This window comes from Lagenorhynchus albirostris, chromosome 3, assembly GCF_949774975.1.
Source record: "Lagenorhynchus albirostris chromosome 3, mLagAlb1.1, whole genome shotgun sequence".
Taxonomy (NCBI): Eukaryota; Metazoa; Chordata; class Mammalia; order Artiodactyla; family Delphinidae; genus Lagenorhynchus; species Lagenorhynchus albirostris.
Window position 1 is genome coordinate 43,885,909 of NC_083097.1, and position 17,477 is coordinate 43,903,385.

The following is a 17,477-nucleotide window of genomic DNA, read 5'->3' on the forward strand; positions in this document are numbered from 1 at the left end:
GCCCTGACTGGTATTTAAAAACTGGGTGCTAGATACACTCATTACTCCTGGGTATCACTGCTCCCAGGCCCTCTTGGTAGACAAAGCTAGAATATATGTTTTTTTGCATACGTATGCAAAATACATATATATATATACCTACCCATACACACACATAAACCATGAGTTCACACTAACCTTTCCATTTCAATATACCACCATCCAGGTTCATTCAAGCTTTCCCTCTTTCCATATTTGTAACTCCTTTTCTGGACAGTAAGAAACCTGGCTCCCATTTGCCTCAATAAGTTGACTGACTTGCTCAAGCTCTCCACCCACCCATGTAACCCATCTCCTGATCCCCGTTAGGCTGCCACCTCAGTCGGCTGCCTTCTCTGCATGGGCCCCAACCCCTGCTGGACTGCCCTTGTTCCAGCTTACCTAAAGCCAGACATACACGTATGTATACTTTATTTTTTAGGGCAGTTTTAGGTTCACAACAAAATGGAGCAGAAGATTCAGGGATTTCCCCCGTAACTCCTGGCCTCACATACTGCACAGCCTACCCCACTATCAACACTGAAGGGCTTTTTGACAAAATAAAGGAAAGCTTTATTTAAAATTGTTCTTTAAAAAAAAAAATTAACTGAAAATTATACGTTTTTTTAAAAAATCTTATGTGGTTTGACATGTTATATACTTGCACATAACTACTACTACTGTTTCCAGACAGCACAGATTAAACTTAATTGATCCTGTTCATACAACTCTTTTTTATATCAGACATAAAAAAAGCATAAAAACCATCCTCTTATGTTAAACTGTTGGCAATAGGAATAAAGATTTATTCAACAGCTACTATTTGTCAGGCATACTTTACAACACAGTGATTATACTCCATTTCACAAATGAGGAAATAAGGCAATTTCAATCATTCTGCAATTCAGGCTGTACCAAGGAACTCACTTGGCCTACCCCAGAGTTTTAGTCTTAGATTGTACCTTGTGGTTGTGTGTTACTGTTTTCTAGTTTCATCCTTTGTATTTCTGCTCAGTAGTTGTTTCTCACATGATCACCCTGCAAGATGGGTAATGTCACTGAAAACTGTGAGTTCAGAAGCTATCTTGTGTCTCTACATTTGTTTTAAACTTTCTGTATAATGTGATTTAAAATGTACACCTTTTAAATAGGCTCTGGATATTTTCCCTAAAGGGCACACTTCAGTCATTTCAGGAAAATATTAACTTTGAGAAAAGCTTTCTGTTTCAGAGGAATTAATAAATTAATTCTCTTCCTTGATTTTACTTCAATGATATTAACAGTTTTACAAAATGACCAAATCTGCAGGTTAGATGGAATCTAGAAAAATGTTGGGGTATCATGCCCACATGGAAATGCCAATGAATGCATTTGTGAACTGATACAGTAATTCACTTGTTATAAAATAAAATGCATGAAATACTGCAGTCACTGGAGAACACAGTGACAAACGTATGCAAACTGCCATATTTCCATGTCATGACAATTTTTAGGTTTGTCATTTTAAAAATTTCTGCTATAAGCAAAAATCGCATGTTGAATTGAGATGTAAGGTAGGAAAGGATGGGTCTTTTAAAGTAGGTGATGATGATGGACTTCGTGACCACAGAGCCTGAGACATCACCTGGGTCAAGTCTGGCTCTGCCACTTGCTAGCCGTGTAACCCCACAACAGCTTTGTAAGAAGTAAGAGAACCTATGTAAATGGCTAAGAACAGTACCAGGCACAGTGGATGCACAATATGTATTTTATGAATGAATGAGTGACCCAAAAGTCACAGACTCAAATGCCTGTGGACCTAGAAGTGTCCTTAGCAGAGCTTTTGGCTGACCTGAGAGTTCATGCCAAATTCATGTCCAAGTGGGGTCCATGGTTACCATGTTGGAATGAAAAAAAAAAGCCCAGTGTTTCCAAAGCCTCTGAATTTTCAAAAGAAGCTGGAGAGATCTGGATTTTACATGCAATTTCTTGTTGTTTACACATTGGAAACTAATTTTAAATTTTATAAGGAACAGTAGGCTAAACAAAACTCATATGCTTGATCTGGCCTGTGACTAGCTGCTTTTTGACCTCTGACCTGGGTCCAGGCTTATAAAACAAAAAATGAAGTAGAAAATCAGAGTGAAATCTCAGCTTTAGGAAACTGGATCCAGGACTTTTGTCTTCTGAGATATATGAGATAAGGGGGAAATGGAGACGCTGATTATAGATGCTAGAGAACTAACCTATGAAGAGAAAATTAATGTCTAGTTTTATGCACTAATGTGAAATGCTTACCGCTAAAGCCTAATTATCATGTAGCAAACTATGTATATAGCATTCAAATATGCAGGACTTCCCGGTGGTCCACTGGTAAAGAATCCGCCTTACAATGCAGGGGACATGGGTTTGATCCCTGGTCTGGGAACTAAGATCCCACATGCCGCGGGGCAACTAAGCCTGTGGACCACAACTACTGAGCCCACACGCCTCAACTAGAGAGCCTGCATGCCGCAAACTACAGAGCCCACGTGCTCTGGAAACTGCACGCAACAGCTAGAAAAGAGAAAACCCACACACCACAACTAGAGAGAAGCCCGCATGCCACAAGGAAGAGCCCGCACGCTACAATAAAAGATCCAGCATGCCTCAATGAAGATCCCGCATGCTGCAACTAAGACCCAACACAGCCAAAAACAAATAAGTAAAATCTTAGAAAAACAAACAAATATGCCATCACAGTGGTATAGCTAGTCTGTGAGTTTCATTTTACAGTAGGTACTCTGCATGATCTGTGACTAAAGAACTTCATCCACAACTGAAGCCGGTCTCATCACTTGAGATCAACCTGGTATTACTGTGGCCCATGCCCCATGGCCCTCAGTTCAGAACTTTGCCAAACCTGTAGAGATAAAACTAGGCTAAGCTGATGACATAAGAGGCAAAGTCTTCATGCCCCAAAGTTCCTTTCCCACAACGCTGAAATTCGTATTGGAGTTTATTTTTGAGATAACTAAGTGCTATTTTCCCTTAAAGTCAATTTGCTTAATGAGATCTCACAACATCTATGTAGACATACTCAGAGGATGAGGGTTGTAACTAGGATGAAAGGGAAAGAAAGAAAAGGAGGAGGAATAATGAGGTATGGGGAAATATTGAAAAATCTTTGGCAGGGAGTAGCACAACTATATTTGCATTTTATAAAGATCACTCCAGCAGTATCTTGAAGAAGGAATCAAAGGGGTGGTACCAGAGGCAGAAAGAAAGTCCGAAGGCAACTGCATTATCTAGATAAGAAAGTGTGAGGGGAGGGCTTCCCTGGTGGCGCAGCGGTTGAGAGTCCGCCTGCCGATGCAGGGGACACAGGTTCGTGCCCCGGTCTGGGAAGACCCCACATGCCGCGGAGCGGCTGGGCCCGTGAGCCATGGCCACTGAGCCTGCACATCTGGAGCCTGTGCTCTGCAACAGGAGAGGCCACAACAGTGAGAGGCCCAGTACCGCAAAAAAAAAAAAAAAAAGGAAGTGTGAGGGGAGAGTGATGTCAGCATCAGGGCAGAATACAATGTCCCTAACAACACTGAATCATGAAGAAAGAGAAAATCTGAACAGACCAGTAACAAGTAAGGAAACTGAATCAGTAAACAAAAACCTCTCAACAAAGAAAAGCCCAGGGGGGGCTTCCCTGGTGGCACAGTGATTGAGAATCTGCCTGCTAATGCAGGGGACACGGGTTCGAGCCCTGGTCTGGGAGGATCCCACATGCTGCGGAGCAACTAGGCCCGTGAGCCACAACTACTGAGCCTGCGCGTCTGGAGCCTGTGCTCCACAACAAGAGAGGCCGCGACAGTCAGAGGCCCGCGCACTGCCATGAAGAGTGGCCCCCACTTGCCACAACTAAAGAAAGCCCTCGCACAGAAACGAAGACCCAACACAGCAAAAATAAATAAATAAATTACTAAACTCCTACTCCCAACATCTTCTTAAAAAAAAAAAAAAAAGAAAGAAAAAGAAAAGCCCAGGACCAGATGGTTTTGCTGGTGAGTTCCATCAAACATTTAAAGAATTAACGCCAATCCTTTTCAAACTCTTCAAAAAAACTGAAGAGGAGGGAACACTCCCAAGCTCATTTTATGAGCCCAGCGTTACCCTGATATCAAAGACAGAATCGGACACTACAAAAAAGAAAACTACAGGCCACAGGTGGTCCAGGATGGCCGTGTAGGAAGATCCTGAACTCACCTCCTCCCACAGGTACACCAAATCTACAACTACATATGGAATATTTCCCTCTGGAAAAGACCTGAAAACTAGCTGACCAGCTCCTTCACGACAAATGATAAAAGGGCCACATTGAGGCAGAGGCAGAGAAGTGATCTCACTAAAACCCCACCCTCAGTGCAGTGACCCACAGTCAGGAGGGATGTCAAAAATGCAGAGCTTCTCCCTGAGGAGTGAGGGGTTTGTGCCACACATCGGGTGCCCCGACCCTTGGGACCTGCAGTGGAGAGATGAGCCCCCAAAAGGTCTGGCTTGGGAAACCAACAGGGCTCACGTCCAGGGGACCCAAAGGGCTGTACAGAACTGAGACATTTCTCTTAAAGGGCTCACGTGCAGACTCACTTGCCCTGGGGACCAGTGAAAAGCAGCAGTTTGAAAAGTGCCTGTTCTCCACCGTGGCTGTATCAATTTACATTCCCACCAACAGTACGAGAGGGCTCCCTTTTCTCCACACCCTCTCCAGCATTTGTTGTTTGTAGACTTTTTGATGATGGCCATTCTGACTGGTGTGAGGTGATACCTCACTGTAGTTTTGATTTGCATTTCTCTAATAATTAGTGATACTGAGCATCTTTACACGTGCCTGTTGGCCATCTGTATGTCTTCTTTGGAGAAATGCCTATTTAGGTCTTCTGCCCATTTTTTTGATTGGGTTGGTTTTTTTGTTTTTGATATTAAGCTGTATGAGTTGTTTATATATTTTAGAAATTAATCCCTTTTTGATCTCTTCATTTGCAAATATTTTCTCCCATTCTGTAGGTTGTCTTTCTGTTTTGTGTATGGTTTCCTTTGCTATGCAAAAGCTTTTAAGTTTAATTAGGTCCCACTTATTTTTGCTTTTGTTTCCATTAATCTAGGAGACAGATCAAAAAAAAAATATCGCTGCAATTTATGTCAAAGCGTGTTCTGCCTATGTTTTCCTCTAGGAGCTTTATAGTATCTGGTCTTACATTTACGTCTTTAATCCATTTTGAGTTAATTTTTGTATACAGTGTTAGTGAATGTTCTAATTTCATTCTTTTACATGTAGCTGTCCAGTTTTCCCAGCACAAATTATTGAAGAGACTGTCCTTTCTTCATTGTATATTCTTGCCTCTTTTGTCATAGATTAATTGACCATAAGTGCGTGGTTTATTTCTGGGCATTCTCTATCCTGTTCCACTGATCTATGTGTCTGTTTCTGTGCCAATACCATACTGGTTTTTTTTTTTTAACATCTTTATTAGAGTATAATTGCTTTACAATGCTGTGTTAGTTTCTGTTGTATAACAAAGTGAATCAGCTATACATATACATACATCCCCATATCTCCTCCCTCTTGTGTCTCCCTCCCACCCTCCCTATCCCACCCCTCTTGGTGGTCACAAAGCACCAAGCTGATCTCCCTGTGTACCATACTGTTTTGATTACTATAGCTTTGTAGTAATTTACAGTATAGTCTGAAGTCAGGGAGTGTGGTTCCTCCAGCTCCATTCTTCTTTCTCAAGCTTGTTTTGGCTATTGGGGGTCTTTTGTGTTTCCATACAAATTTTAAAATTATTTGCTCTAGTTCTGTGAAAAATGCCATTAGTATTTTGATAGGGATTGCAATGAATCTGTAGATTGCTTTGGGTAGTATAGTCATTTTCACAATGTTGAATCTTCCAGTCCAAGAACATGCTATATCTTCCCATCTGTTTGTGTCATCTTCAATTTCTTTCATCAGTGTCTTTCTTTTTTTTTGGCTGCACCAGGTCTTAGTTGCAGCATGTGGGATTTTTGTTGCAGCATGTGGACTCTTTAGTTGTGCATGTAGGCTCTTAGTTACGGCATGCAGGTGGGATCTAGTTCCCTGACCAGGGATCGAACCCAGGCCCCCTGCATTGGGAGCACAGAGTCTTAACCACTGGACCACCAGGGAAGTCCCTCATCAGTGTCTTATAGTTTTCCAAGTATGACTCTTGTAGGTAGGTTTATTTCTAGGTATTTTATTCTTTTTGATGCAGTGGTAAATGGGATTGTTTCTTTAATTTCTCTCTCTCATATTTTGTTGTTAGTGTGTAGAAACTAACAGATTTCTGTATATTAATTTCCTTCAACTTTACCGATTTCATTGATACGAGTTCTAGTAGTTTCCTGGTAGCGTCTTTAGGATTTTCTATGTATAGTATCATGTCATCTGCAAACAGTGACAGTTTTACTTCTTCTTCTCCAATTTGGGTTCCTTTTATTTCTTTTTATTCTCTGATTGCTGTGGCTAGTACAAAAGTGGCGAGAGTGGGCATTCTTGTTTGTTCTGATCTTAGAGGAAATGCTTTCAGATTTTCACCATTGACTACGATGTTAGCTCTGGGTGTGTCATATATGGCCTTTATCATGTCGAGGTATGTTCCCTGTATGCCCACTTTCTGGAGAGTTTTTACCATAAATGGATGTGGAATTTTATCCAAAGCTTTTTCTGCATCTATGATCATCTCCATATGAGATGATCATATGGCTTTTATTCTTCAATTTGTTAATGTGGTGTATCACATTGACTGATCTATGGATACTGAAAAATCCTTGCATTCCTGGGATAAATCCCACTTGATCATGGTGTATGATCCTTTTAATGTATTGTTGAATTTGGTTTGCTAGTGATATTGTGAGGATATTTGCATCTATGTTCATCAGTAATATTGGCCTGTAATTTTCTTTTTTGTGGTATCTTTGTCTGGCTTTGGTATCAGGGAGATGGTATCCTCATAGAATGAGTTCAAAAGTGTTCCTTCCTCTGCAATTTTTTAGAATAGTGTTAGAAGGATAGGTGTTAACTCTTCTCTAAACTTTTGGTAGAATTCACTTGTGAAGCCATTTGGTCTTTTGTTTATTGGGAGTTTTTAAATTACTGATTCAATTTCAGTATTCATAAAAGTTTTAGGTCATGAAAAACAAATAAAAGCAGAGGTAGATTAAATTAGACTAGATTAACTTTGACCCAGTTTAAAAAACAAATAATAAAAGAACAGTTATAAAAGGTATTTTTGAAATTAGAGAAATTTAAACATGGGCTATATTCATGATATTGAATTACTGTTCACTTTTAAAGATACAATGGTAATGTGATTATGTAGAAAATGTCATTCTTATATATGTGTGTGTGGAGAGAGAGAGAGAGAAAGAGAGGAATTGTTACAAAATGTTAACAACTGGTGAACCTACATAAAAGATATATGGCTGTTCACTGAACTTTTCTGTAGGTTAGAAATTTTCAAAATAAAAAATTGGGAAAATATTTATGTTTGTATATTCTTTGGTTTGTTGTCATTTATTTTTTTGTATTTTACTTTGATTTCCTTTTTTTTTCTTTTTTTTTTCCCTACAGCTGGGCTCCTGTGTTTCAGTGGCAATTCAGCCTACACTAATTGACCACCAGTGAAAGAATTATTTACGGAATTACACAACATCCAGAAGAGGGCAGCAGAGTAAAAGTTTTCTTTAATTAAAGGATGATCTTAACAGTGTACTGACTTTGCCAAATATCTGAAAATCAGAGTTTACATCACCTTTTTCTCAGGAATAAGCAGTTAGCTCAGTGTTCCTCTTAGAAAACTGAAAAAACTAAGGCAATTCACTGATAACTCCATTGTTCCAATCAAAAACTTAGACTCAGTTTAAGAATAAGAACAGGACATTCTTATTCTCCTATCCCCTTCAGACAAGAGTAACAGTTACAACCAAGGAGAGGCTCTAAAAAGACACCTGATGCCTTTTTCCTGGTTTCCTGTTCTCAAGACCACCTTGCTCTTGAATTGCCACCCACCCACCCATCCAGCCATTCACCCATCCATCTTGCCAACCACTGTTCGTCTTGAGCTTCCCAAACTATCCCTACATGCTAGTGCTCTGCTTAAGAACCTTCAATGACTACCTACCGCTTACCTCAAGATTTCCTAATGGTCTGATCTTACTCTGCCTAAAAATTTTATTTCCTACTATTCCTAATGCAAATTTTTGCTCTACTCAGATTGTTACACTCTTGTTCTCTGAACCCACAGTATTCATTCCCACCTCTGCAGTTTTGCTCATGCCAATGGTTCTCAAACGTTTTGGTCTCATACTGTGGTCTGAGAAGCAGCTGAGAGCCAATGCCATAGAATCTTCCAGTTGATATATTCAAAACTGCCATAACGAACTGTGTACTAATACACAGCTCTCTGGGGCATCATTCCTAAATATTTGTATGTTTATTATAATCATTTTCCACTAGATGGCAGTAAAGTGGCTGGAGGCAGAGGTGAGTTTTGCTAATTCAGACTAGCAGAGACAATTTTTTTCTTCTCCTTTTTAGGCAGTATGTTATTTTCTTTTACTTTTACTTTTTTTTTTTTTCAGCGGAGAGCATGAACACAGTCCCCCACTACCACAAATTATGCAGTCGAGTTTTCCATATTTGGGGAAATCGCAGGAGTCAACATATCCAGAGTACAATGGATAAGTCTCGCCCTGGGAAAACCACCTTTGAGATCATGGTATCTCCCCTGCCAGGTAAGTATTTCATGCAGTATTTTATAAATTTATTTATTTATTTATTTATTTTTGTCTGCGTTGGGTCTTCCTTGCTGTGCGCGGGCTTTCTCTAGTTGCGGCGAGTGGGGGCTACTCTTGTTGCAGTGCACGGGCTTCTCATTGTGGTGGCTTCTCTTGTTGCGGAGCACGGGCTCTAGGCGCGCAGGTTCAGTAGTTGTGGCTCGCGGGCTCTAGATCGCAAGCTCAGTAGTTGTGGCGCACGGCCTTAGTTGCTCCGCAGCACGTGGGATCTTCCCAGACCAGGTCTCGAACCCGTGTCCCCTGAATTTGGCAGGCAGATTCTTAACCACTGCACCACCAGGGAAGTCCCTCATGCAGTATTTTAGACCCTAAAGCACAAAATAACTTTGAAATACGTTGCGTCTAATTTTATCAATAGGCAATATACTACTGTAATTCATAGAATTGACATTAACTTCAATATCCAAAGTTAATGAAATGCCTTGTCACAAACTTTCCTTCTCAAAATTTTGCATCACAGTATATACGTGGCTCTAACACTCAATTCTCAAACATTTTTGTCTTCAGACCCCATTATACCTTTAAAAATTACGAGAATCCCCAAGGAGCTTTTGTTTATGTGGGTTATATCTATTGATATTTATTGTATCATATTAAAACTGATAAATTTTTAAATATTTACTTATTAACTCATTAAAAATAACAATTTAAAAATCTATTACATGTTAATATAGGTAACTTATCTTTATGAAAAATAGCTAACCCCCCCAAATAGTGAAAAGAATGGCATTTTAATATTTTTGCAAATCTATTTTATTTCTGGCTTAATAAGAGACAGCCAGATTCTCATATATGCTTCTGCATTCAATCTGTCTTACCACATATCATGTAACCCCTAGAAAATGCCACTGTACCCTTGTGAGAGAATGGAAATAAAGGCAAATAACCTTTTAGTACTGTTATGAAAATAGCTTTGACCTTGCCAATCTCTAAAAAGATCGTAGGGACCCCCAGCGTCCTTAGGCTACACTTTGAGAACTGCTGATTTATGCTATCCCTTCCTTTCCACCTCTCTTCTACCTATTTCTCTTTGAGGCACTCCTTACTTCAGTAACTCATATTCAAATTCTATAGTAATATTTAATTTTTTCTAAATTATATGTTTTTCCAACTACACCATAATCTTTTGAAGCTGTACCTAGGCACACAGTTATCAATGAATAAACATTTGCCAGTTATGTTACCCACATTAGATGATGTACCTATTCAAATAGCCTCCAGAATACCCACAAACTTTAAACATCCACTCTCTTACAGCAGAGAACTGTGAAATCATGATTCATGCAAAGTAAGCCTGTCCTCCAGTTTATAGTTTGAAAAACAGTTCTTTCTTGAACAAAGTCAAAGCTCTTAGTTATTTACTGATCTTGCCCATAAAGAATATTAAGCAGATAAATACTGCCAAGAATTCATAAAATGTTTGAATATCTGCTCGTTTGTCAACATAAACTCAGTCTTTTCATCACTTTCCACAGAGAAAAAACCTTAACGCCCTCCTCTAAGGGTGGGAAGAGGACCCTTCCTTGCTTGCCCAGGAGCAGATAAACATTGGTGGGTTCACTCAAAGTAGTTCAGCAGTTCCCTCCTGCATTTCCCTACAAGACTGGCTTTCCAATTCTGGGCTATTTTAAATCTTACCTTCTCATCTCAAACCTCCAATATTCCCCTATAACTATTCTCAGTTGAAGATCTTGCCTCATAGGTCAGTGAGAAACTAGAAGCCATCAGATTTAGTCCTCAACTTTCTCCAACCAAATCCCCTAGTATCCACTGAGTGCACATTCTCCGCCTTCTCTCTTACTACAGTTGAAGATGTATCCCTGCTCCTGTCAGAGGACAACCTCTCCACTTATGCTCTAAATCCACTCCCACCTTTTCAAAAACTTTATTCGGGAAATCACTCATACATCTATATAAATTTCTTTCTTTCTGTTGGATCATTCTCACCAGCACACAAATATGCTATAGGATCTTTCATCTTACAAAATTTCCCTTCACCTTTGGCCCTATTTCTCTGCCTCTCTTTCAGTAAAACTTACTAAAAGAGTTGTGTACATTTGTTTCTCCTTCCTCACCTCATATTTTCTCCCCAACACACTCAAACTTTTCACCAAAACTGCTTTTAATCAAGTCATCATGGGCCTGCATCTTGTAAAACTCATGGGCACTGATCCATCTACATTTTTGCCATCTCCTTTTTCTTCATGTCCTCTGGCTGAAGACTCTGAATTTTATCTCCAGCTATGGCTTCATTTCAAAGCTCCAGATATGGATATTCAACTAGTTACTTGTCATTTCTCACAGGTATTTTAAAACTTCACCCTCCCACATCCAATCTATCATCAAGTCTGGCCAGCTCCTCCAAAATATAATCCTAATCCACCCACTCTCTCCACCTCCACAGCTACCACTCTAGTCCAAGCTATCATTATCTGTCACCTAAACTACTGTACTAGCCTCCTAATTAACCTTCCTTGTGTGGTAACTGCCCATCTAATTGTCCATAAAATACTCAAAGTGATCTTTTAAAAACAAGAATCAAATCATGTTACTTCTCTGCTCATAACCCTCCAATGACTTCCCACGCACACTAAGAATGCTAAATACTCACCCAAATCTGCAAGGCCCTCCATGATTTGGCCACTTCCCTGACATCACCTTTCCCCTCTCCTTTACTACCATGTTCCAGCCACGTGGCCCTCTTTTCCTTGCTTGAATATATCAAGCTCTTCCCCACCTCAGTGCCTTTGCATTTCCTATCCAGAGACTCTCCCCATAGATCTTCCCAAGTTTGGTGCCTCCTTGTCATTTAGGTCTCAGTCACACATGGCGCCACCCTATCTAATGCTGCTACCCCTATTCCCACCCCAAGTGACCCTTAAGAGGGTGAAGTCCCAGGAGGAAACAGAAGACACACACAAAATTATCCACCCCACTCCCTTCTCAGTACCCTACCTCATTTTCTTCAGGGCACTAATTGCTATCTGATATTATTTATGTGTTTAATATCTGTCTCCTACACTAGAGCCTGGGATGCAATAGGTGTTCATTAAATTATTTGTTGAAATCTCATTTTGAACTCTGGAAGTTACAATCCATTTAGGGACACTATTTGTGGATTTTAAGGATATTAATAATAAAGTTTATCTATGCTACATGGCATTTTTGTGATTAATAGCATAAATGGCCTTTAAATGAAAAAATACAGCACACATATCTTTAGTTGGGTAGAGTATTTCAAGAGACTGGAAACAATAGGAAGTAGGGGTAAAGAATCAGCAAAGAAGACAATTTTGGACAGCAGCACATCTCTATGCCTACCAATGCTAACCTTTTGCTTGTTGTATATTATATATTAGAAAATTGTCTGCCTGTCTGTTGTTTCTCATTTATTTGTATTTAAAATTTTATGTAAATCATTAAAGGCAAAATAACTACAAAATATACACTCTTTTCAACTGCATTTGGTATGTTCATCAAGAGAGAGCATATCCTGGGACATAAAACAAGTCAATAAATTTAAAAGAACTGAAAACATACTTGTTCTCTGACCACAACAGAATTAAGAACCAATTACAACAAGATATCTAGGAAAACCCAAAATAGTTGGAAATTAAAAACACTTCTAGGGACTTCCCTGGTGGTGCAGTGGTTAAGAATCCGCCTGCCAACAGGAATAAAGACGGAGACATAGAGAATGGACTTGAGGATACGGGGAGGGGGAAGGGTAACCTGGGATGAAGTGAGAGTGGCATGGACATATATACACTACCAAATATAAAATAGATAGCTAGGGGGAAGCAGCCGCATAGCACAGGGAGATCAGCTCGGTGCTTTGTGTCCACCTAGAGGGGTGCGACAGGGAGGGTGGGAGGGAGACGGAAGAGGGAGGGGATATGGGGACGTATGTATATGTATAGCTGATTCACTTTGTTATACAGCAGAAACTAACATACCATTGTAAAGTAATTATACCCCAATAAAGATGTTAAAAAAAAAAAAGAATCCGCCTGCCAATGCAGGGGACATGGGCTCGAGCCCTGGTTCAGGAAGATCCCACATGCTGCAGAGCAACTAAGCCTGTGTGCCACAACTACTGAGCCTGTGCTCTAGAGCTGAGCCACAACTACTGAGGCCGTGTGCCACAACTATTGAAGACCGTGCACCTAGAACCCATGCTCTGCAACATGAGAAGCCACCACAATGAGAAGCCTGCGCACCACTACGAAGAGTAGCCCCCACTCACCACAACTAGAGAAAGCCTGAGCACAGCAATGAAGACCCAACGTAGCCAAAAATAAATAAATAAATAATAAAATATAGTTATTAAAAAAATAATAAAATAAAAAACACTTCTAAATAATTCATAGATCAAAAAATAAATCACAAGGAAATTTAAAAAATATTTTATACTGAATGCTAATGAAAATACAATATATCAAAATTCCCAGGATTCAGCAAACATAATGCTTGGAAGGAAATTTTTAACTTTAAATACATATATTAGAAAAGAAGAGAATTACAGGAAATATTAAACTCGATTAATATCAGTGATGTTAAGGTTCTACTTTAAGAAGCTAGAAAAAGGGCAAAATAAACCCAAAGTAAGTAGGACATATAAAATAATAACAAAGAGAAATGGCCAAAATAGAAAATAGACAAACAACAGAGAAAATTAATAAAGTCAAAAGCTGTTTCTTTGAAAAGATCCACAAACTTCCAGTTACAATGATAAAAGAAAAAAGAAAACATATCACCAAAATCAGGAATGAATTATCACTACAGATCATATAGACATTAAAAGGACAGTAAGATTATATTTATGAACAATTTTATGCTACCAAATTTGACAACTTAGATGAATAAAATTCCATGACTAAACTTGAAACAAGATGAAACAAATTCTGAATAACCCTACATTTTTAAAAGAAATTGAATTCATTATCAAAGAAAACTAGAAACCCACAGTTTCACCAGAGAATTCTATCAATATTTAATAAAGGAATAACAGCAATCTTATATTAAAAAAATTTTTTTTAGAAAGTAGAAGAGAAGGAAACACTTCTTAACTCATTTTAGGAGGTCAGCATAAGTCTAATACCAAAACTTGAAATAAAACTACAAACAAGCCATGAAACCGAAAATTTTAAAATACTTCAAAATAAACATGGTATGACAACAAAAGCATATAAAAACCGATAGGGTATGACCAAAGTGTTACTCACAATTGAGTAGGGTTATCTCAGGAATCCAAGGATGGTGCAACATTTGATAGTGTGTCATTATAATTCACTCTATTAATAGGAAAACAGAGAAAAGTCATGTGATCACCTCAATAAATAGCAAAGAAAAGCATTTGATATTCATCATTCATTTAAAACTTAAGACAAAAATTCCTGACAAATCAAAAATAGAAGAGAACTTTTTAAACTCTATAAATTATACCTACCAGAAAATTACAGTAAATATTAAACTCAAAGGTGAAACCTCAGAAATAGAAGAATGAAGTATATTCATACAAAATAATAAGGGGAGATTCCAAAATATATCTTTAATAAATAAAAGTTGAATATACAAAACACACTCACACACAATTCTATGATTTTCTACAGGAACATACACAGAGAGGTACATACACAGAAATAAGATTGGCAGAAAACACATCAGCCTGATAACCTCTGAGGAGAGTGTTAAGGACCAGGATTGTTGGAAGCACAGGTTACAGGGTGTGGTTATAGGAGACTTTTTAGCCTTATCTACCATGTTTCTATTTGTTAAAAGGAGAATGCTGTTTTCATGAATTACTTAGATAACCAACAGGTAATTTTAACACCATAAATTTAAACTCAACATAGTATTGGAAGTCCAAACCAGAGCAATTAGGCAAGGAAAAGAAATAAAAGACGGCCAAATTAGAAAGGAAGAAGTAAAACTGTCACTATTCGCAGATGACATGATATTATATATAGGAAACCCTAAAGACTCCACTAAAAAACTGTTAAACTACTAAACAAATTCAGTAAACTTGTGGGGTACAATTTCAACATGGAAAAATCTGTTGCATTTCGATACACTAATAAAGAACTAGCAGGAAGAAAAATTAAGAAAACAACCCCATTTACAATTGCATCAAAAAGAATAAAATACCTAGGAATAAATATAACCAAAGAGGTGAAAGACCTGTCCAGTGAAAACTATAAGACATTAATGAAATAAACTGAAGATAACATAGATGGAAAGATATTAAATTATCATTGATTAGAAGAATTAATATTGTTAAAATGTCCATATGACCCAAAGCAATCTAAAGATTCAATGCAATCCCTATCAAAATCCCAATGGCATTTTTCACAGAAATAAAACAAACAATTCTAAAATTTGTATGGAACCACAAAAGATTCCAAACAGCCAAAAGTATTGAGAAAGAAGAGCATAGCAGGAGGCAAAATACTCCCTGATATCAAACTATATTACAAAGCTATAGTAATCAAAACAGAATGGTATTGTCATAAAAACAGACACACAGATCAATAAAACAGAATAGAGAGCCCAGAAATAAACCCATGCATATAAATAAATTTACAACAATTAATTTACAAGAAAGGAAAGAAGAATATACAATGGAGAAAGGACAGTCTCTTCAATAAATGTTGCTGGGATAACTGGACAGCCAACATGCAAAAGAATGACACTGGACTACTATCTTACACCATACACAAAAATTAACTCAAAATAGGTTAAACACTTGAATGTAAGACCTGAAACCATAAAACTCCTCAAAGAAAATATAGGCAGTAAGCTCCTTAACATCATTCTTGCCAGTGATTTTTTTGGATCTGACACCAAAAGCAAACGCAACAAAAGCAAAAATAAATAAGTGGGACTACATCAAACTAAAAAGCTTCTGTACAGCAAAGGAAACCATCAACAAAATGAAAAGGTAAGCTGCTGAATGGAAGAAAAGGGGTTAACGTCCAAAATATATAAAGAACTCATACTTATCAACAGCAGAAAAACAACCTGATTTTTAAAATGGCCTCAAGATCTGAACAGATAGTTTTCCAAAGAAGATATCTAAATAGCCAACAGGTACATGCAAAGATGCTCAACATCACTAATCACCAGGGAAATGCAAATTAAAACCACAATAGATATCACCTCACACCTGTCAGAATCGCTATTATCAAAAAGACAACAAAAAACAAGTGTTGGTGAGGATGTAGAGAAAAGGGAACCCTTGTACACCATTTGTGGGGACTGTAAATTCGTGCAGTCACTATGGAAAACAGTATGAAGGTTCCTCAAAAAATTAAAAATAGAACTACCATATGATCCAGCAATTCTACTTCTGGTTATGTATCTGAAGGAAACCAAATCACTGTCTTGAAAAGATTATCTGCACCCTCACGTTCATTGCAGCATTATTTACAATAGCCAAGACATGGAAACAACCTAAGTGCCCATCAATAAATGAATGGATAAAGAAGATGCAGTATATATATATACAATGAATACTACTCAGCCATAAAAAAACACGTTATCTTGCTATTTGCAACAACATGGATGGACCCTGAGGGCATTATTAAGTGAAATAAGACAAAGACAGACAAATAGCGTATAATCTCACTTATATGTGGAATCAAAAAAAAAACAAAACAAGTTCATAGAAACAGAGAACAGACTGGTGGCTGCCAGGAGTTGGGGGGTGGAGGAAATGCATGAAGGGGGTCAAAAGGTACAAACTTCCTTTTATAAAATAGTAAGTCATGGGGATGTAATGTACAGCATGGTAACTATAGTTAACAAAATTGTATTGTACATTTGAAAGTCACTAAGAGAGTACATCTTAAAAGTCCTCATGACAAGAAGAAAATTTTCTATATATGGTGACAGATGTTAACTAGATTATTGTGATCATTTTGCAATATATACAAATATCGCATCATTATGTTGCACACTTGAAACTAATATTATGTTATATGTCAATTATACCTCAAAAACGTAAAGAAATAAGTAAATAAGTAAGGTCTGGGCAAAACGGTCCTTTGTACCAGAGGTACATTGTAGATGATTAAACTATATGGTAAAAATTTTAAAAGCACTGGAAATATATACAAAAACTACTTTTTTGTTTTTAAAGATAAGTATATTACTATAGGTAAGAAGTCAACTAGTTCCTTTTAGTTCCTTTTAAGTTTGGAGACCTTAAAGTTACTCTTTGAATGCCATTTGTTGCACATCCTGGAACTGAATTGCTCCCATTTAGCAAATCAGGTAAACCTGGAGGATGTCAATTTACCAAACACAACACCTGACAGCACAGCCTCTAGAGTTTGCCAACTATCCTATATAGTAGAGTGAAATAGAAACTTTGACAGATATTTTTTCTTTTTATTCCTTTTTTGGAATACAACAAATTAGTCCTAAGGCTACTTGAATTTGCCTGAATTTTCACTAGATCTGACTAGTTCAATTTAGACGTTTAGGTTAGGATTTACCCTCACAGGCAAAGAACAGGAAAGCTGACTTTCCAGACTGAGGAAGCGGCATCAACACATTTATTTTTTAATAAACACCTGATGTGAAAATGGCTGAGTTATTCTAGTAGTTTACCCCTCCTGCAACTAAGCGTG

The 17,477-nt window shown here is 37.9% G+C and overlaps 1 long non-coding RNA gene and 1 other non-coding gene across 4 annotated transcripts in view; both read right to left on the reverse strand.

Moving 5' to 3' along the window:
* Positions 1-17,477, reverse strand: part of LOC132516831 (uncharacterized) — a 72,433-nt gene that overhangs the window by 54,451 nt on the left and 505 nt on the right. For all 3 annotated transcript variants that reach the window (XR_009539485.1, XR_009539484.1, XR_009539483.1), the window contains exon 2: positions 14,070-14,138. This is a non-coding gene — a long non-coding RNA (uncharacterized LOC132516831). The remainder of the gene's footprint in view (positions 1-14,069; positions 14,139-17,477) is intronic.
* LOC132518935 (U1 spliceosomal RNA) lies at positions 8,626-8,789 on the reverse strand. The gene has a single exon (XR_009540048.1). It is a non-coding gene; the product is annotated as a U1 spliceosomal RNA (small nuclear RNA).